Source organism: Hemiscyllium ocellatum, chromosome 4 (genome assembly GCF_020745735.1).
Source record: "Hemiscyllium ocellatum isolate sHemOce1 chromosome 4, sHemOce1.pat.X.cur, whole genome shotgun sequence".
Lineage (NCBI taxonomy): Eukaryota > Metazoa > Chordata > Chondrichthyes > Orectolobiformes > Hemiscylliidae > Hemiscyllium > Hemiscyllium ocellatum.
Window position 1 is genome coordinate 78,938,281 of NC_083404.1, and position 21,782 is coordinate 78,960,062.

At 39.1% G+C, this 21,782-nt stretch overlaps 1 protein-coding gene across 1 annotated transcript in view; it reads right to left on the bottom strand.

The window, feature by feature from the left end:
* Nucleotides 1–21,782, bottom strand: part of sntg1 (syntrophin, gamma 1) — a 555,024-nt gene that overhangs the window by 213,216 nt on the left and 320,026 nt on the right. The window lies entirely within an intron of this gene.

The window sequence follows — 21,782 nt, forward strand, 5'->3', positions numbered from 1 at the left end:
GCATAGAGTTATAGAGATATACAACATGGAAACACACCCTTTGATCCAACTTGTCCATGCCAACCAGATAACCCAAATTAATCTAGTCCTATTTGCCAGCATTTGGCCCATATCTTTTTAAACCCTTCCTATTCATATATCCATGCAGATGCCTTTTAAGTGTTGTAATTGTACCAGCCTCCATCACATCCTCTGGCAGTGTGTTCCATACACACACCATACTCTGCATAAAAAATGTTACCCCTTCGGCTCCTTTTAAATCATTCCCCTCTCACCTTAAATGTATCCCCTCCAATTTTGGACTCCTTTATCCTAGGGAAAATTCCTTTGCTGTTCACCTTATCCATGTCCCTCATGATTTTATAAACTTCTATAAGGTCATCCCTCAGCTTCCAATGTTCCAGGGAAAATGATCCTAGCCTATTCAACCTCTCCCTTCAGCTCAAATCCTCCTATCCTGGCAACATCCTTGTAAATCTTTTCTGAATCCTTTCAAGTTCTGAACCCTTTCCCACAGCTGACAGACCAGAAATGAATGCGCTATTCCAAAATTGGCCTAATTAATGTTCTGTACAGCAGCAACATGACTTCCCAACTCCTGGACTCAATGCTCTGACCAATAAAGGTAGGCATATACCAAATGCTTTCTTCACTATCCTTTCTACCTGGGACTCCACTTTCGAAGAACATGATCGTGCACTCCAAGGTCTCTGTTCAGCAACACTCCCTAGGACCTTATGATTAAGTGTATATGTCCTGCCCTGATTTGCCCTTCCAAAATATAGCACTTCACGTTTATTTAAATTCAACTCCATCTGCCACTCCTCAGCCATCCGCCCATTTGATCAAGGTCCCATTGTACTCTGAGGTAACATTCTTTGCTGTCCACTCAACCTCAAATTTTGGTGTCATCTCCAAACACACTAACAATACCTCCTATATTCATATCCAAATCATTAATATAATTGACAAAAAGCAGTAGACCCAACACTGATCCTTGCTGCATACTGCTGGTCACAGACCTCCAGTCTGAAAAGCAACCATCCATCACTGCCTTCTGTCTCCACCCTTTGAGCCAATTATGTATCTAAATGACTAGTTCTCCCTCTATTCCATGTGATCTAACATTGTTAACCAGTCTACCATGTAGAAGTTTGTCATATGCATTACTGAAGTCCATATACACCAAGTCTAGCACTCCGCCTTCATCAATCCTCTTCATAATTTACTAAAAAAAACTCAAGCAAGTTAGTAAGGCACAATTTCTCATGCACAAAGCAGTGTAAACATTATTGAAAATTAGTAACTTGTCTTTTAAAAGTGCAGCAATTCTTTACACAATCCATAAACAGCGCTTTTTCCAGTACAGACCAAATCAAAATCACAAAATAAAAATGATATGATCCTTACATCAATTAATTTGTTTACAATTATACATGCATAATGTGAAATTCCTGCATTGTCAGAGCTGAGGTGCTGTGGAGAAGACATAAGGAAGCTATGCCAAGCTGAAGAAATATCTTGACTAGAACAGAACAAAAACAACACTCACCAACAATTTCTAAACCAGAAAGAAACACAGATTGAAAAAAAAATAAATGTTCTTATGATCCTTATCTCCCTACAACATGGAAAATCAACACTTCAGGTTTTTTATTGAGCTGAGGCAGTGAAGCACATGTTCCAGGATGATTGATATTTTGTTTGTGAGAATTTATTGAAAAATATCCCAAACTTGCAATTGTCTCTGTGTTTTGTTCAATAAATGGATTGGTAAACCCAATTGATTTAGAATAGCCACCTCTGAGAGACAGTAGTGAAGGAAAATAGAAATGGAAAATGCTTGCTTATACAGTATTGGTCCAGATCATCCAAACACTGAATATTTGGAGACCAATATTTTGCTGAAATGTGCACTGCAAGACCCCTTGGGAGCCCTATATACTGAGTATATAGTAATTGGCTGGCTGTTTAAACTTCCAATGCATAATTATCCAAGATCCAGAACCATTTGAAAATGTTCCCAATTTCAAATTAGTCAAAGACTTCAAAGTATTCAGGTTAATTTATTTCAGTAGGTAGCGAGGAAAGGTTAGAGTGACTGAAATGTGCTATAATTTCTGACTGAGTCAAAAACTGACCCACCCCTGCCAATCAGTTGCTTTTCTCTCCCACTAACCCCCAGCAATCTGAACCATCCCCTCACTCTGGACAATTTTTGACCTCTCCTCACGTCGACACTTAATGCCCCAACCCCTACCCAGACAGATAATCTGACACCTGACCTGTGACAGGGTTTGAGTTAATCCTATACTCTCATTCACCCACCTGCCACTCTGAACTTTCACTAAACCTGGCATTCTACCCCTTCACACACTCATCCAATTTACTATTCATTGATCTTCCACTCTACACTATATTTATTTCACAGGACTTATCAATGAAGCAATATTTGCCAATACAGGTCAATGAAAACAATCCATCCTGTGTCGAAGGCCAAGCCACCAAAGGAAAGCAGGAACAAAACCTATTACTAGCTTGATCACAAATTAAAGCAGGTGGAGCTTCAAAAATCTCCAAAGTAACAGAAGTGACTACAAAATCTGAGATCTTTTGGATTATGCAGTTAGAAAGAGAATCTTCAAACATAATGGGAAAGGATCTCAGAGCTCCATCACAAAATTTATGTTGTTTAAAGCTTCAGGCAGGGTCAATGATGTCTACCAGCCCTGGTAGAAGTTTACTTTGTCCAACATATCTTAACAACAAGCAAAGATAACATCAATATGAGATCCAGTCACTTAGAGAATAAGTCATCTCCTTAGAAACAATCAATTAAGATGTCATTCAACAACTGCAAACAAGTAATAAAAAGCTATTAAGAGAAAAAGAACACCAACAGGAACCAATTCAAGAGGTTCCGGAATGCCTTAAGAAAGGTGAAATGAACTTGAGCAAATCAAAGCTCAAAAAGAACTGACACAGTATAACTACCTCAAACAGACTACTGAAATAACATAGCCATTTGTCACTTAACACAAAAAACCTTGCATGCTGCAAAAGAAAGGCTTACACAAGAATTATAAAAATTCAGAATGCAGATAACAGAGTGTTCTAAATAAGTGTCACTCCTGAAACACCAACTCTGTTTCTCTCTCCACAAATGCTGCCAGATCTGCTGAGCTTCTCCAACATTCTTGATACCAGTTCCTTTCAGTGTAATGCTGCTACCAGCCTCTTTGTGCATTGGACCAAGCACCCATCACATGCACTGCAGCAGGATCTACATCAGAGCTCCTCACTTGCTCTTAGCACTCACTCATTTTGTTGGCAGCTCATACCATCTTCTGCCATGTTGTTGATTGAAAGGTATAGTGGTTACTAGAAGTAAATGCAGTCCTTTCTGTTTGTCTTTCCTTTGTTTTTGTTGTTGCTCAATTAAAGTTATATTTTCAACTATTTGAAGGCTTTCCAACATGTGACACGAACCACTCAGAGATGATGCTTCACTGGGCTGATGAAGGGGTCTTGCCCGAAATGTTGATTCACCTGGTCCTTGGATGCCGTCTGACCTACTATGCCTTTCCAGCGCCACACTCATGACTCTGATCTCCAGCATGTGCAGTCCTCACTTTCTCCTCTAGGCATTGAGTATTCCTGCCTTAAAGATGGGACTAGAATGGTGTGGTTACAAGGATGGGTAAGCCTGTGTAGTTTGATTCCTGTAGCTGCAGTTACAATGTTTCTCAATCTGACAAGTGACGATACAAAATAGCAATGTATTTATAGAGTCATAGAGATGTACAGCATGGAAAAAGACCCTTCGGTCCAACTTGTCCATGCTGACCAGATCTCCCAACCTGATCTAGTCCCATTTGCTAGAACCTGCCCGTATCACTCTATTCATATACCCATCCAAATGCCTTTTAAATACTGTAATTGTATCAGCCTCCACCTCTTCCTCTGGCAGCTCATTCCATACACACACCACCCTCAGTGTGAAAACATTGCCTTTCAGGTCTCTTTTATATTTCTGTTCTCATCCGCGCACCCCCCCCCCCCCCACCCCGGGCAAAAGACCTTGTCCACTCACCCTATCTATGCCCCTCATGATTTTCTAAACCTCTATAAAGTCACCCCTCAGTCGCCAATGCTCCAGAGAAAACAGCCCAGCCTATTCAGCCTCCCCCTTTTGCTCAAATCTTCTAAACCTGACAGCATCCTTGTAAATCTTTTCTGAACCCTTTCAAGTTTCACAATATCCTTCCTGTACAGCTGCAACATGACCTCCCAACTCCTATACTCAATACTCTGACCAATAAAGGAAAGCCTCCCAAATAGAGTTGTGGTCACTGGCCCTGAGGTGCTCCACCACTGAGACCTCAGTCACCTGCCCTGCCTTATTTTTTTTTAGATTAGATTACTTACAGTGTGGAAACAGGCCCTTCGGCCCAACAAGTCCACACCGACCCGCCGAAGCGCAACCCACCCGTACCCTACATTTACCCCTTACCTAACACTACGGACAATTTAGCATGGCCAATTCACCTGACCCGCACATCTTTGGACTGTGGGAGGAAACCGGAGCACCCGAAGGAAACCCACGCAGACACGGGGAGAACGTGCAAACTCCACACAGTTAGTCGCCTGAGTCGGGAATTGAACCCGGATCTCAGGCGCTGTGAGACAGCAGTGCTAACCACTGTGCCACCGTGCCGCCCACCAACAGTAGGTCATTGCGAAGGTGAGATTTTATTTGCAATGAAATTGCGAAGGTGAGATTTTATTTGCCTTGCCAGTCAAAGATTCTCAAAACCTTTTCTTTTTTGTTCCCCTCCTGAGACATACACTGTATTGGGTGGATCCTGGCTGGTAGAGATTAGCCTGGTGTGTAACTGAATTTTAAATCGTGTTTTAGAGCCAAAAATCTCAGAACCTCTCAGCAGAAGGCTGCCATAGAGGCATATTGAGGTCAGCAACATAAAACTGTGTGAGAAAACTCACCCAGTTGACAGAGGGAAACCTTCCACTCTCCAAAACTGATATAACCAATGTTTTGTAAAAGTCAGCCTTATGTGTTTCAGCTCTATTATCCACTATTCTCTGAGATGTAGAATGGGAATTTACACTATTGTCCTAAGACAAAGTATGCGCCACACAATTCTTACTTCAAAAGAAGATAATAAACCACCAGCCTCACCATTCCAGTCACTGGAACAAATGACACCATCAAATTGAAACTTTCTGAAGTATAGGAAATTCAAACACATAGTTTTTCCATAAAACAATTTTCTCTATCTCAATGGATAAAAATTCATGGATGAAGATGGAAGTTGTATGGACATGTCAGCTCAGAATGTTCTATGGCCTGCTGTTGATGATGAACATTGCTGCGTCTTCTTTTTTTAAATACAAAAGGACCAAAGGAGCTGCTTGGTCAAATGTGGTAAATGAAAACCACTTCCTGGTCTAATTAAAAGTTTTTCTTGTATTTAACAACATATTGCATATTAGTACCTTATAAGCTGTCATACATTATGATGGAAATGTTGAGAAGAATCAAATGCTGGAGTCCACTCCTGCATGCTCCTAAGCTGTTCTGCCCATAAATTCATATGGGCAGCATGGTGGCACAGTGGTTAGCACTGATGCCTCACTGTGCCAGGGACCCTGGTTAGATTCCAGCCTCGGGTGACTGTCACATTCTCCCCATGTCTTGCATGGGTTTCCTCCAGGTGCTCCAGTTTCCTCCCACAATCCAAAGATGCGCAGATTAAGTGAATTGGTCATACTAAATTGCCCACAGTGTTCAGAGACTTGTAGGCCAGGTGCGTTAGCCAGGGAAAAATGGCGAGTAATAGGGTAGGGGAATGGATCTGGGTAGGATACTGTTCGGAGTGTCAGTGTGGATGTGTTGGGCCAAATGGCCTGTTTCCATACTGTAGGGATTCATTTAATATATAATAATAGATGATGCAATGGCACTCCTCAGAGTTAGCCCTTTCAAATCCATATACAACAATGAGTAATCAAATTTCTTTCATATTCCGAGTGTAGACTATTTTGCATCCTAGTGCAAACTGTTTTGTGTTGTGTTGTATCACTGCTGTAAATATCTACATTTTGACTAAATATCTAAACACAATATAGTCATGATCATTTAAATGCAAAATAAATCTAATAATAAAAAGTAAAAGATTATGGATACTAGAAATCTGAAATAAAAACCAAAATGATGAAGATAATCACCAAGTCTGGCAGACAGAAACACAGTTAAATTTTCAGGTCAATGCCCTTTCCGATTGATGTTATTTTCCATTTTTAGAAACAGGGTGTTAATCTTGTTATCTTTGATTTTGGTAATTCTGAAGTTTTGGAGCAACATAACCTGGGTGTGAGTCCAATTCAGACTCAAAAATACAAGTTGGGAAGTCTTAATTCAGTTGCTAATGTATAAGGCACCACAGTATAAAAATGTCCCTAATCTACCAGTGATTGGCAAATTCACTCAGACAGGACCAACTATGGGTGGTGTGACAAGTGGTGTCTTGATGTTCTAGGAATATTTTTTCAGAGTTTTGGGCTCAAGAACAGTTTTAGGATGGAACTATAATTGAAATTTAACTGTGATCTGGAAGTACTTCATGCTGACCTTGAGGGTTGAATTGAAACTTTTTTCATTCTCGGAGACCAATATCCCTTAATATTAGGGGCACCAAAATGTAAATGTCAAATATAACGTTTGTTGTATGAATTCATCCTATAAGACTCTATCAACCATAGCAACAGAATCAGGGCAACAATGCTCATTTGCATCCCAGAAGTGATATAATAGTAACATAGGCTATCAATTAGAGCTGTTGGTATTAATTCTATTCTCGAGAACATTTCTCTGTAGTACATTAGTAATTGTGAATTTAAACATCATGATTCAGCGGTAAGGATGAGTCCAGATTTTGAAGGGTTGCCTTATAGAATCATAGCATAAGAATGAAAGCACTTGCTTTTAATAAGTGTAATCAACCTCTTCATTATTGAAATCAGAACTAAATAACACATTACTATTAATTGTACAAAAGCAGTGAACACTTCTGCAATGTGTATTGATTTATAAAGTGCATTTCTGGTAAAAAAAACATTCCTGTTTAATCTGTTCATTAAAATGGGCATTGCATAAAGTTCATTTAAAACTACAGGTCCAATTCTGTGACCTGCATTCACAGTCAACGCAACACTGCATTGGGAGTACAGCCCTGTGCGATTGAGGCTACATTTAAATTAACCACCTAAGTATGTCTGACCTCTTGTGTACTGTTAAAGATTCATTAAAGATCTCACACTTCAGCTTTCTGTTTGCATGGAGGGAAAAGAAATATTCAGCCGAGCAGCACAATGGAACTTTTAAACGGTTAATTCTGTTTAATTAGTGCGACTTAGTTAAATAGCAATGAGCCCAGTGTAATAGATATTTTTTGATCAGCCTATTCAGTGATGTTATTACATACCTCTGGAGCAGATAGGACTCCTGGTTCAGAAGTAGGGACAATATCACTGTGGTACCTGCACTCCCTGAGCTCAATGCAACTTACTTTAAAATTTCAATGGTGCTTAGATGGTGCTTAGATTTTAATCTCCTCAATCCATTTTCCATTGACAATACAGAACTCGTTAATGTGGCAATTACTTGGGAAGAATAATCACATTGAATAGAAATTTGGTCACAGTCACTCAATTTTTCCTTAAAAGATGACTTGCACGTACTTAACAAAAAAAGCAGACTTCTGGAAAAAATAAGATGTGACCAATTTCACTTCTGTTATGGTGCAGATATCAGGGAGTAGCTGAGAAAAGGAAAGATTAAATTTATTTTCCATTTTCACATTGGAATTGACATTATTTTCCATTTAAAAAATGGAAAAATTTGCCCATGTATAAAGTGTGTTAAATGCTTTATACTGATGTTTAGCTTTGTACTAATATTAGAAAACACAAGCCAAAGCAATATTCCCTCCAGGAAATAATAAAGATATTTTGAAGAGGACAACCGAAGAAGAAAACATCTTCCAACAATGTAATAAACTGAGACAAACCCCAGGCAACTTACTAAACATAGCCATTTCTAGACTTCTAATTTGTTTTCTTTATATAGAACATAAATGTGGTAATATTTTGTATCAACCACAACAGGATATAATGCATTTTAATCTACCATTTTATTTTGGCTTTCTGCCAGTGAAGATTCAGGTTGTTGACAAATTATGGTATTGAATGACTGTTAATTATTATGACGCACTCTGCTAAATAGTGGTATTGTATTGTTTTACTGGACTTAAGTTATCTCGGGAATGTGACTTGAAAAAAGTTCTGGGATTTACATATTAATGAATCAAAACCTGCACCCATTCTAAAAGATGCAAGACTTAACTGCAATTTAGGTTTGTACAATATATCGTATCAGTTGCATGACACTATAATCTTGTGCTATACATACTGTGTCTTATGCTCCTGTCCTACTAGCAACCTGATGAAGGAGCAGCGCTCTGCAAGCTAATACTTCCAAATATTCCTGTTGGACTATAACCTGATGATGTGTGATTTTTAACTGTGTCTAACGGAGTTTAAGTTAATAGGTTCATCCATTTGTTTGCATATATCTAAAGTAGATTATATTATATCAGTTAAGCTAATAGATACCGGGACTGCACTGTGGCTCAGTGGTTAGCACTGCTGCATCACAGTGCCAGGGACCTGGGTTCGAAACCCACCTCAGATGACTGTCGGTATGGAGTTTGCACATTCTCCCCGTATCTAAGTGCATTTCCTCTGGGTGCTCCGGTTTCCTCCAACAATCCAAAGATGTGCAGGTTAGGTGAATAGGTCATGCTAAACTGCCCGTAGTGTTAGGTGCATTAGAGAGAGGGAAATGGGTCTGATTGGGTTACTCTTCGGAGGGTCGGTGTGGATTTGTTGGGCCGAGTGGCCTGTTTCCACACTGTAGATAATCTAATCTAAATTTACTCATTAGTTTGATTACATCTTTAAATTAAGCTAATAAATTTGCTTTACAGTAAGGTGTGCATGCTTTCTTGTAATTATTTTTTTAACATACCCAAAAAGGTTCATTAGGTACTTTTAGCCTAAGTATCTCATAAATAACTGTAACACTTGAGGAATCTCACCCAGCATGTGGGTATAACACAGATGTGGAGTGAATTTTTTTCACTTAATGGAGAATCTAGAACTGAAGTCACAGTTTAAAAATTAAGGTCACCCATTTAAAGTAGAAAAAAAAACCAAACATTTTTATCTCAGAGGCTCAGAAATATTTTGAATTCTCTTTCTGAAGTGATGGTAGAAGCAGAGTCCTTAGATATTTTTTAAGGCTGAGGTTGATAGATTCTTGTTAGAAACAGAATGAAAGATTATCAGAGATAGGCAGAAGTGTGGATTGAGGTCACAAACATTTCAGCCATAATCTTATTACATGGTAGAACAGGCTTGAGGGTTGAATGCCTCCTGCTGTTCCTTGCCTGCATGTTTGTATAAGCTATTATTGCACATCTACTAGGATCTGCTTCCTATGTTTACACATCTATAATTCATTTATTTCTTTACTTTGCTTTCAGGAATGTATCCTTTTGTTTAAAAAAATCCTTGGGCTAGAAGCATCAAATGAAGAAAATAATTGTTGGATGAGAAAGTTACATTCCACAAAATTAAGCTTCAATAGTTTTCCTGTGATAACGGTTAGTGAGTTTGATCAGCAATGCTTTTTTAAAAAAAATTCTCTCATGCAAAGTGCCAATCACTGTCCCAGCTAACATGTATTGCCTGTCCTGAATTGTCATTGAGAAAGAGACAGTGATCTGCCTTTTGAACCACCGCAGCCCATGTACTATAAATAGATACACAATGCTGTCAGGATTTTGTCACCATGACCCTGAAGGAACAGTGATATACTTCCAAGTCAGAACTGAGAGGGGAATTTGCAGGTGGTGGTGCTTCTATGTATACACTGCCCTTGTCCTTCTAGATGGTAATGCTTAAGAGTTTGGAAGGTGTTGTCTAAGGATCTTTGGTGAATCTTTGCAAGGGCAAACAATGAAAAAGGAGAACACAGGAATAAAAAGGAAAAACAGAAAATGACATGAAACAGATGTGAAAAGAAGGACGTGATTAAGAGAAAAGATTTTGAACGAGTTCAGTGAAGATAAGGAATTGAGTGTGGAAGAATTAGCAAGAATTAAATTAGCCAGCTGGAGAGACAGACTACAAAGAAATCTGTAAAATGAAAGGGAATAGTTTGTTGGGCAAATGGCCAAGCACAGATATAACCGGCAAGCTGGAAAAGAGATTTTGAGGATCTAGAAAAAAACTACATCGATTATTATTGAGCTGGAAAGAACAAAGTAGTGACAAGGAAATCAAAAGTTAAAGTATAAGACTGTAAAGATGGAGATGTGAAAACATTGAGAGCAACAGACAAAATAAGAAATAATTGTTATTCATACGTTATTTCAAAATTCTCAGGCTAACATTCATAAGGGGAGATAGTGACTTATCACTGGACTAAAAATCCAGAGATCAGGATATTGTACCTGGGACATGTCTGGTGGAATTTAAATTAAATTGAAAAATTGAAAACTATTCAATAATGGTGATCATAGCAATAGTAACCAATTGAGATGAAAATATATTTATTTGACTAGTGCCCTTTAGGGAAGGAAACATTCTATCCTTACCTCAACTGATACAAATGTGACTCCAGACACACTTACAGTCATAGAGTCATAGAGATGTACAACACGAAAAAGACGCTTCGGTCCAACTCGTCCATGCCAACCAGATATCCCAACCCAATCTAGTCCCACATCCCTCCAAACCCTTCCTATTCATATACTCATTCAGATGGCTTTTAAATGTTGCAATTGTACGAGCCTCCACCACTTCCTCTGCCAGCTCATTCCATACATGTACCACCTTCAGCGTGAAAAAGGTATCCCTTAGGTCTCATTTATATCTTTCCCCTCCCACCTTAAAGCTATGTCCTGTAGTACTGGACTCCCACACCCCAGGAAAAAGACTTTGTCTATTTATTCTATCCATGCCTCTCATGACTTTATAAACCTCTGTAAGGTCACCCCTCAGCCTCCAACGGTCCAGGGAAAACAGCTCCAGCCTGTTCAACTATAGCTATAGCTCCCTATAGCTCAAATCCTCTAACCTTGGCAACATCCTTGTAAATCTTTTCTGAACCCTTTCAAGTTTCACAACATCTTTCTGGTAGGAAGGAGACTGGAATTGCACGCAATATTCCAACAGTGGCCTAACCAATGTCCTGTACAGTCGCAACATGACCTCCCAAATCTTGTATTCAATATTCTGACCAATAAAGGAAAGCATACCAAACACCTTCTTCACTTTCCTATCTACCTGCGACTAGACTTTTACAGAGCTATGAACCTGCACTCCAAGGTCTCTTTGTTCAGCAACACTCCCGAAGACTTTACCATTAAGTGTATAAGTCCTGTCAAGATTTGTTTTCGCAAAATGCAGCACCTCGCATTTATCTAATTAAACTCCATCTGTCACTTCTCAGCCCATTGGCCCATCTGGTCAAGATCCTGTTGTAATCTGAGTAACCTTCTTCGCTGTCCGCCACACCTCCAATTTTGGTGTCATCTGAAAACTTACTAACTATACCTCATACGCTCACATGCAAATCATTTGTATAAATGATGAAAAATAGTGGACCCAACACCGATCCTTGTGGCACTACACTGCTCACAGGCCTCCAGTCTGAAAAACAACCCTCCACCACCATCCTCTGTCTTCTACTTTCAGGCCAGTTCCATATCCAAATGGTGAGTTCTCGATGTATTCCACGAGATCTAACCTTGCTAACCAGTCTCCCATGCAGAACCTTGTCGAACGCCTTACTGAAGTCAATATAGATTACATTTACTGCTCTGCCCTCATCAATCCTCTTTGTAACTTTTTCAAAAAACTCAATCAAGTTTGTGAGACATAATTTCCCACGCATAAAGCCATGTTGACTATCCCTAATCAGTCCTTGCCTTTCCAAATACATATATATCCTGTCCCTTAGGATTCCCTCCAACAACCTGCCCACCACTGACGTCAGGCTCACTGGTCTACAATTCCCTGGCTTCTCCTTACCACTTTTCTTAAACAGATGCACCACATTAGCCAACCTCCAGTCTTCTAGCACCTTGATGATACAAATATCTCAGTAAGATGACCAGCAATCACTTCTCTAGCTTCCTACAGAGTTCCAGAGTACACCTGACTAGGTCCTGGGGATTTAATGCGTTTCAAGACTTCCAGCACTTCCTCCTCTGTAATATGGATATTTTTTAAGATGTCACCATCTATTTCCCTCCATCCTATATCTACCATGTCCTTTTTCCACTGTAAATAGTGATGCAAAATACTCATTTAGTATCTGCCCTATCTCCTGTGGCTCCACACAAAGGCTGCTTTGCTGATCTTTGAGGGGTCCTATTCCCGCCCTAGTTACCCTTTTGTCCTTAATGTATTTGTAAAAACCCTTTGGATTCTCCTTAACTCTATTTGCCAAAGCTATCTTATGTCCCTTTTTGCCTTCCTGATTTTTCTCTTAAGTATAATCCTACTGCCTTTATACTCTTCTAAGTTTTCACTTGATCTATCTGGTCTATACCTGACATATGCTTCCTTCTTTTTCTTAACCAAACCCTCAATGTTATCCAGCATTCCCTATACCTACCAGCCTTTCCTTTCACCCGAGCAGGAATATACTTTCTCTGGACTCGTGTTATCTCATTTCTGAAGGCTTCCCATTTTCCAGCCATCTCTGTACATGTGAGCATCTGCCCCCAATCAGCTTTTGAAAGTACTTGCTGAATAGCATCAAAATTAGCCTTCCTCCAATTTAGTACTTCAACTTTTAGATCTGGTCTATCCTTTTCCATCACTATTTTAAAATTAATAGAATTATGGTCGTTGGCCCCGAAGTGCTTCCCCCACTGACACCTCAAGCATCTGCCCTGCCTTATTTCCCAAGAGTTGTTCAAGGTTTGCACCTTCTCTACTGAATCAGAAAACTTTCTTGAGAAAATTATACATGAGATGAAAATAAGATGGACAGGCACTGCCAAGACAGAGGCAGGGCCACAAAGCCAATGCTGATACCCCACTTCAAAATGAATGTCTGGCTCTTAACAAATTCCTCTCCATCTAAACCGTTCACAATATGGCAGTCCCAGTCTATGTCTGGAAAGTTAAAGTCCCCTACTATAACCACCCTATTATTCTCACAGATAACTGAGATCTCCTTACAAATTTGTTTCTCAATTTCCTCCTGACTATCAGGGGGTCTATAATACAATTCCAATAAGGTGTTCATCCCTTTCTTATTTCTCAGTTCCACCCAAATAACTTCCCTGGATGTGTTTCCAGGAATATCCTCCCTCAGCACAGCTGTAATGCTATCCCTTATCAAAAATGCCACTCCCCCTCCTCTCTTGCCTCCCTTCTGTCCTTCCTGTAGTATTTGTATCCTGGAACAATAAGCTGCCAATCCTGTCCATCCCTGAGCCATGTTTCTGTAATTGCTATGATATCCCAGTCCCATGTTCCTAACCATGCCCTGAGTTCACCTGCCTTCCCTGTTAGGCCTCTTGCATTGAAATAAATGCAGATTAATTTATCAGTCCTACCTTGTTCTCTACTTTGTCCCTACCTGCCCTGACTGTTTGACTCGCCTTAAATATGTTTGGCTTCTGTCTGAAAAACTACACAGTACAAAAGCAATTCAGGATGATCAATAAATGTTGGCCTTTCACATGATGCCAATATTCCATTAATGAATATGGGGAAGTATTAATAAGTACATTTATTGACATTTTTTCTGAGATTGCAAGAAGGAAACCTTCATCAAGTGAATTTTGAATATGAGTTAGCATATTTTTAAAATTTCATGAGCATTTTAAAGATGTTCCAGTGTTAATATAGTGTTAATTGCTTCTTGACTAGAACAGTACATAAGGAGGGAGGTTAAAGAATGCATTGAGCTGAGGGGTGTGAGGGATTGTGGGGATAAAGGTTAGTGAAGCTAATAAGCATGTTGAGAACGGGGGCAATGTCCAGCCAATAAGATGGACTTCTAAGCTGCTCACTTCAGCATTTACCCTACTCTGTTATCAACTTAGGCCTTCTTCAGGAAATGACAGTCTCCAGACTGTCTTCACTATACATGAGGTGAAAACAAGACAGAAGCAGTGCCACAAAGCCAACTGCTGATACCCCCCTTCAAAATGAATGTCTGGCTCTAACCTTTCCTCACCTCTGGGCTCTCTGCCTCAACTTAGAATATTCAATTTTAAACTTTAAATAAAAAAACAGGTTTAGAAAAAGTTCTACTTAACTCCTTTTTATTTACAAATCTCTGGTTTTAGTTTGATTAAGGATTTCATGTCCATGACTGTAATTATCTATTTGTTTAGTTAACTTTATTCCCATACATTGGTTTAAGTAAAAATTGACTGTAATCACATCATAACTAATGCAACATTTAATGTAGGAAACATGATACATTAAATACTTTAAAGATTATGTATTTGATCAAATTGATTTAATTTTTAGTTTTCAAATGAATTAAATAATCTAGTTTACATTCTAAATAGGTTTAATTAATTATTTACATTTCAACATAATCTCATACACTTTCTTGTCTGTGGTGCTTTCAATCTTAAACTGGAGAATGGGAGATAATGAGTTACACAGGAATTGTTATAACCCACTGCTTTTCTTGATATTTCGTAGTGACCTGAACTAGAGCTATTTCAAAAATGTTTAGGAGTCACAAAAATGAAGGATTATGAACTGTGAGGAGAACAGTGATAGATACAAGAAGGCAAATACAGGCTAATGGAATGAATTTCATGAATGTCCTTTAGGGAAGATAACTTGTTATTGAAATGAACATAGTGAATAGCGGAATATTTGACAAATGAAATTTAACATGGAGAAGTCTGAAGGCACATTTTGGCAGGAGGAACAAAGAAAGGCAAAGAAAATACAGGATGCAATTTAAATGTTGGGCGGCATGGTGGCTCAGTGGTTAGCACTGCTGCCTCACAGTACCAGGCACACGGGTTCAATTCCCGCCTTGGGCAACTGCCTGCGTGGAGTTTGCACATTCTCCCCGTGTCTGCGTGGGTTTCCTCTGGGTACTCCGGTTTCCTCCCACAGTCCAAAGATGTGCAGGTTAGGTGAATTGGCCATACTTAAATTGCCCGTAGGGTTAGGTGCATTAGTTAGGGGAATGGGTCTGGGTGGGTTACTCTTCAGAGGGTCGGTGTGGACTTGTTGGGCCGAAGGGCCTGTTTCCACACTGTCCGTAATCTAAAAAGGATATTGGGGTATATTTGTACAAAATGTTAAGTGTGACAGAGCAAGTTGGGAAAACAATCGATAATAAGGATACTGCACTTTATAAATGTATTGAGTACAAATTAAGGAATTTACAGTTAATGTCCATAAAACACTGTTTCAGTCACATCTGGAGTATTACATCAAATTCTGGGCAATTCATTTTCATGAAAGCCTAATGAGAATGCAGGAAAGCATTTGGAAAGTTGTTGTTGGAATGAAAAACATCAGTTACATGGATGGATTTGACAATTCTTAGGCACTCTATAGCCTTTAGAATTTAACATCAAATTTAACAACTTCAGAGCATGTGTTGGGTCCATTATGGATTACAATGACTGGATCTTCACATTTGCTGCTGTCTCACCTCTCAAAGTCTTGAATGCATAAATATGCTCTCAGAAGATTTGACTTATTTTTTACAATCAACACCCATTATTAGCGCTTATTTTGCATCTATATCATACTTTCACTGTCATTGTTATTCCTTCTGTCTTTTGCTTATTACTCTCACCAACTGTTCCACTCACTCATTCCTCCCCCATTTGTCAACAGCATGAGAAATATAATTTTCCAGCCTCTTCAGTTCCAAAGAAGAGTCATTGGACTCAAAACATTAACTCTGATTTTCTCTGCCAGATCAGTTGAGTTTCTCCAGCACTTCTGTTTTATTTAAATCTTCAGCATCTGCAAATTTTGCTTATAGTAAAGAAATTGGTATTGCTTTGTTTTGTGTGGAGAATGTTGAATGTTGATTTGATTGAGATGTTCATAATTGTGACAGATCTGGACAGCAAAAAAAGAGATCCTATTGTTAAAAGAGCTGACAACCAGAGAACAGTGCTCAAAGGTAACTGGCGAAAGAACCAAAAGCAACATAAGGAAAATCTTTGACACAGTCAGTCATTAGATTTGTGAGTAGTCTGCATTTGATGAACCTGCCTCTACCAATGTCTTAGTTTTCAAAAGGGAATTGGATAATATATTAGGAAAGATTTACTGGGCGGGAGTGGGGGGCGCGGGAAGATAATTGAGTTGGACATGTGGTGTATAGTGCTCTTTAAATTTGATTCAGCTCCTAGTAATGCTGAAATAAGGACTCTTCCTTACTCTTTCCAATGTGTTGGGTCCATTATGGATTACAATGACTGGATCTTCACTTTCCCTCTCCCTTTAAGCCCTTAAGCTCAGCTAGTCAATGTACCAAATGATATTCTTAATTGTGTCACAAAGCTGGTCCTGTTTATCTAAAAGCTGATCCTTTTCTCAAGGATATTGTGCCCTTGTTTTTTTTCAGAAGGGTCATAAACAGCTCCAATCAAACTAGTTTGGTATAGAGATGAAAAAGGATTTTGAAAGGCCTTTTATTTATGTGTAAACAGATGAGACTTCAGGCCAAAGTGTTATGTTTTAGAAGTGACCTGTACAGTGAAAGGGGCGTGGTCAGCTCTCTAGCAGAGCAGTTCAGTCCAGACCTAGTTAGGAGTTCAGCTGTGAGTTGTATGGAAACAGGCTGCTACACCCTCTCTCCTTTTGCCCTTCTCACTTCAAATGTAAGCCTTTGTTTCATTTTTACTGTTTTTTAAGGGTGTATATTCAGAACAGCATAATTAAGTCTAGTATGGATAGACTGAGTTCTGTAGGGGTTCTTTATTCTGTTGTTTTTCATTGTGTAATTTTGTGAATGAATTTTTGTCTGTTACAAAACCTGTTAGTCAACCTAGCTAACTCACTCCAGGTAATTTTCACTGTACACTTGCAAAGTTATGGTCTGGGCTACCTGCTTAAGAATGTTTTGAGTGGTCTGGCCAAGTCCATAACAATTGCTCTTATAAAGGATGCTATCTTTTCCTACTAATTTAATTCCCTACAATTACTTCATTATACTTCTCTCTTCTTTCCCCTACCTCCTTTGATATTTCGCAGTTCTCATTTCCCATGATCCACATTTTGGCTATCCTTCCAATTGTTGTTATCCATACCTAACATAGGTAGAAAGTACATTTGTACTTTTTAGTAAGGTCAATTTCTGCAGATCCTCATTTTCCATCTCTCATTATTTTTCATTAGTGGGCGGCACGGTGGCACAGTGGTTAGCACTGCTGCCTCATAGCGCCTGAAGACCCGGGTTCAATTCCCGACTCAGGCGACTGACTGTGTGGAGTTTGCACGTTCTCCCCGTGTCTGCGTGGGTTTCCTCCGGGTGCTCCGGTTTCCTCCCACAGTCCAAAGATGTGCGGGTCAGGTGAATTGGCCATGCTAAATTGCCCGTAGTGTTAGGTAAGGGGTAATGTAGGGGTATGGGTGGGTTTCGCTTCGGCGGGTCGGTGTGGACTTGTTGGGCCGAAGGGCCTGTTTCCACACTGTAAGTCTAATCTAAAAAAAAAATTATTGGGATACTGCACCAATCTGAATATGGACTTCTATGGAAGATGGTGACCAAAGTTTGGAGATACAACTATTCAGATACTATTAAACCTCACCCCACACCACTACCACCATCAACACCACTACCTATACCATTCCCCCATACCCCTTCCCATTACTTATGAGCTGGAATGTTTCAAATTTATACTCCAGCTCTACCAACCTATCCAAATGGACTCTTGCTGCCTTCAGGATAACAGCATGTTTTATATGAATGGAAGAGAAATAGAGACATCAATAGTCAGAAATTAGATATGAGGTAAGTAAATGCAAGTGGCAATAACATAAATTATTGTGTGATAGGAAATTATTACCATCCCCAATGCTGTAAAGAGTGGGAGCCCTTTAGCCTTTTGCATGCATAATTTGGCTAATGGATACTGTGAGAACATGAATATATCGATTAAATTAGTCAACCACTGATAGGGAACATTAACCTGAAGTTATTTTGAGACAGAAATATTGATTCACAAACCCATCAGAGAAAAGGATTCTTTTCCTGAGCAAAAACTAATGTGGGAGGTAATTACTGCAAATTACATTGAAAGTTCTCAAGGATCTACCATGCTTTTATTTTCAATGAGTAATTAGGGCAACGCCATATACTGCATCATAAATCTCCTTTCCTTTTATTCATCAATAATTATTTCCTCAAACATACTCATTCCTTTTTTCTGATGGTTGATTCTCTGCTTTGATCTTGATTAAAGAAAAGGTCCCTAAAGGTTAGAATCCCTGAATTATCCTCAGATTGTTTCCATGCCCCTCTCTGTGTCTTCCTGACTACATTTTATTACTTTTCTTTAAGCGGATTGATTGTATTTTCTTTCACTTCTGTCTAAGTGGGGGTAATCTTCAAAGTATACATCAGTGCTGGTAAACCTCAGCTGACAATGTCACACGGCTAAAGATTGGCAGCAGTGTGCCCATCATATTCCAAAATTGACCAGCTGTGAACATGATTGCTCAGCCTGCATAAATTAGAGTCATAGTCAAGAGTCATAGAGGTCTACAGAACTGAAAAATACCTTTCGGCCAATCAAGTCTGAGTCAGTAAAAATCAATCACCAAATTATTCTAATCACATTTTCCAGCACTTGGCTCATTGCTTTGTATGCCTTGACATCGCAAGTACACATCTAAATACTACATATGACGGTCTGTGCTACTACCACCCTTACAAGCAGATAGCTCCAGATTCCCACCCCTTTGGGTTAAAACAAAAACACTACATCCCATCTAAATGTCCTGTCCCTTACTTTAAACCTATGCCCCTTGGTCACTGATCCTTCCACCGAGGGGAAATGTTTCTTCCCATCTACCCTGATACTGTGCCAAAAAATGAATAAATCTGTCTTCATTATGTTGATTCTAGCTAACCTTCGTGATCTAAAAAGTGATCCTGAGTAAGAATTTTGTTCTGTGATCCCAACATTGACCTATTTTGCTGCTTTACAAAGAAGGAACAAATTTGCATTTGCACATCAACTTCTCATGTCCTCAGTATGTCCTCACTCATTTTAAAATGGATTCATTATATTTGATGCACACGTATTATTCAGAGAAATGCAGAAGCATTTCTGTATGTCAAGCTTCAATAAATAATACATAAAATGAATAATCAATTAATCAGCTTATAGTTTTAATAATTAAGAGAGGAATATTGGTCAGAACATTAGGACAACAATATATTTTTTGTGCTTCAAGCCTATTTCTGACTGACAATCATTCTCAAGTAAACTTGAAATCAGAGCCAAAGGGACATGCTAAATAGACTAGGATTATTTTCCTGGAGTGTTGGAGGCTGCGGGGTGACCTTACTGAAGTTTATAACATCATGAGGAGCTTGGATAGGGTGAATAGACAAGGTCTTTTTCCCAGGGTATGAGAGTCCACAACTAGAGGACAAAGGTTTAAGAGGGGAATAATTTAAAATGGACTTAAGGGGCATGAATGGAATGAGCTGCCAAAGGAGGTGATGAAGGCTCATACAAATATGACATTTAAAGAGTATCTTGATGGGTACATGGGAGAGGAAGGGTTAGAGGCAAATGGGCCAAAATGCTGGCAAATGTGAATAGATTAATTTAGGATACCTGGTTGGCAAGGACGAGTTGGACCGAAGAGTCTGTTTCTGTACTGTATATCTCTATGACACTATGACTCTATCTGTTAAGAGTCTTCAAATAAAAATCTGCAGCAATGCTCCAAGAATACAGCCTTACAATTGTTAATGTACATCCTTCCCCAATTCTCTTTCATTACTTATACTACTGGACTTGAGTACAAAATTGATGCAGATATTTCAATAAAGTACTGACATATTGTGTAAAATAGCTGTTTTGGATGAGATGTGGTGATCAGTTTTTTTTTTGGATGAGCTAAGGCCTAATGGTATTATCACCAAATTATCAATCCAGAGACCTCAGAAATGATTTGGGGTCAAATCCTGCCATGGCAGAGTGTGAAATTCTGGGGAGGCATGGTGGTTCAGTGGTTAGCACTGCTGTCTCACAGCGCCAGGTTTGATTCCCATCTTGGGCGACTGTCTGGGTGGAGTTTGCACATTCTCCCTGTGTCTGCCTGGGCTTCCTGTGGGTGCTCCAGTTTCCTCCCACAATCCAAAAATGTGCAGGCCAGATGAATTGACCATGCTAAATTGCCCATATTGTTAGGTGCATTAGTCAGGGATAAATATAGGGGAATAGTCTAGATGAGTTACTCGTAGGACAGTCAGTGTTGACTTGTTGGGCTGAAGGACCTGTTTCCTTACAGTAGGGATTCTTTTCTAAAAAAAGACCTTAGTTGTCCTATCAGGCAACATAATAGGTGTCATTAAACCTCTTTTGAAGAGGATTCGTATGCACAACTCCCAATAAAACATCCCTAAAGGGCTACTTTTACTTTTAAGACAAATTATTTCCAGGCAGTATTTGAAAAATGCAACATAAATGCTTATTGCACAAGAGCTCATGATATTGGTTCCAATGATTGATTAGCACGAAGAACACAGAGAGTCAGAATTAATCGTTCTTTTACACAATGGCAAGTTGGCACAATCAGCCCTAGGGCCTCAATTATTTACTGTTGAAATTAATGACTAGGAGGAAGAAGCAGTAAGTAATGTGACTAAATTTGTTGATGATGCAAAAATAATTGGAAGTGTATGTTCCAATGAGGATATAAGGAACTTGCAAAGGGATTTAGGTAGGTTGAACGACTGGGCAAATATTTGGCAAATGGAGTTTAATTTTGGAAATTGTAAAGTCATGTGCTTTTATAGGCAGAATCAACAGGAAGATTATTACTTGAACAAACTGATACTCCAATCAAAGTGCAGCACAGAGAGATCTGTGTGTTCTTGTACATAAAACAAAAAAAAGCATGCAGATGCAGCAATAAATTAAGGAAGCAAATGGAATTTTTGACCTTTATTGCAAGGGGATTACAGTTAAAAAAATAGTAAAGTCTTGTTCAAACCGTGCACTCAGTTGGTAAGGCGGCACCTGAAGTGCTGTGACCAGTTTTGTTCCCCATATTTAAGAACAAATGGACTGGTATTGTTGGGAATTCAAAACAGACTCACTAGGCTGATTCCTGAGTTCAGGGGTTGGCTTATCAAAAACATTTAAAGAGATTAAACCTTTCTTCTTCAAAGAATGAAGAGTGAACTAACTTAAAAATAGAACATTCTAAGGCTTGACAGGAAACATGTTGAAAAGATGTTCCTGCTGGTGGAGTAATCTCAGCTGAGGGGGCAGTTACACAATAAACCAATATGCATTTAAAACTGAGATGTGAAGGACTTTCTCCTCCCAGAGTAAAAAAGTCTGGAATTCTCTAACACGGAGAGTTGCAAAGGCTAGATTAACAATGTATTTAAATAGGAGTTGTCAGATTTTTGAAATATTGAGAAGCTA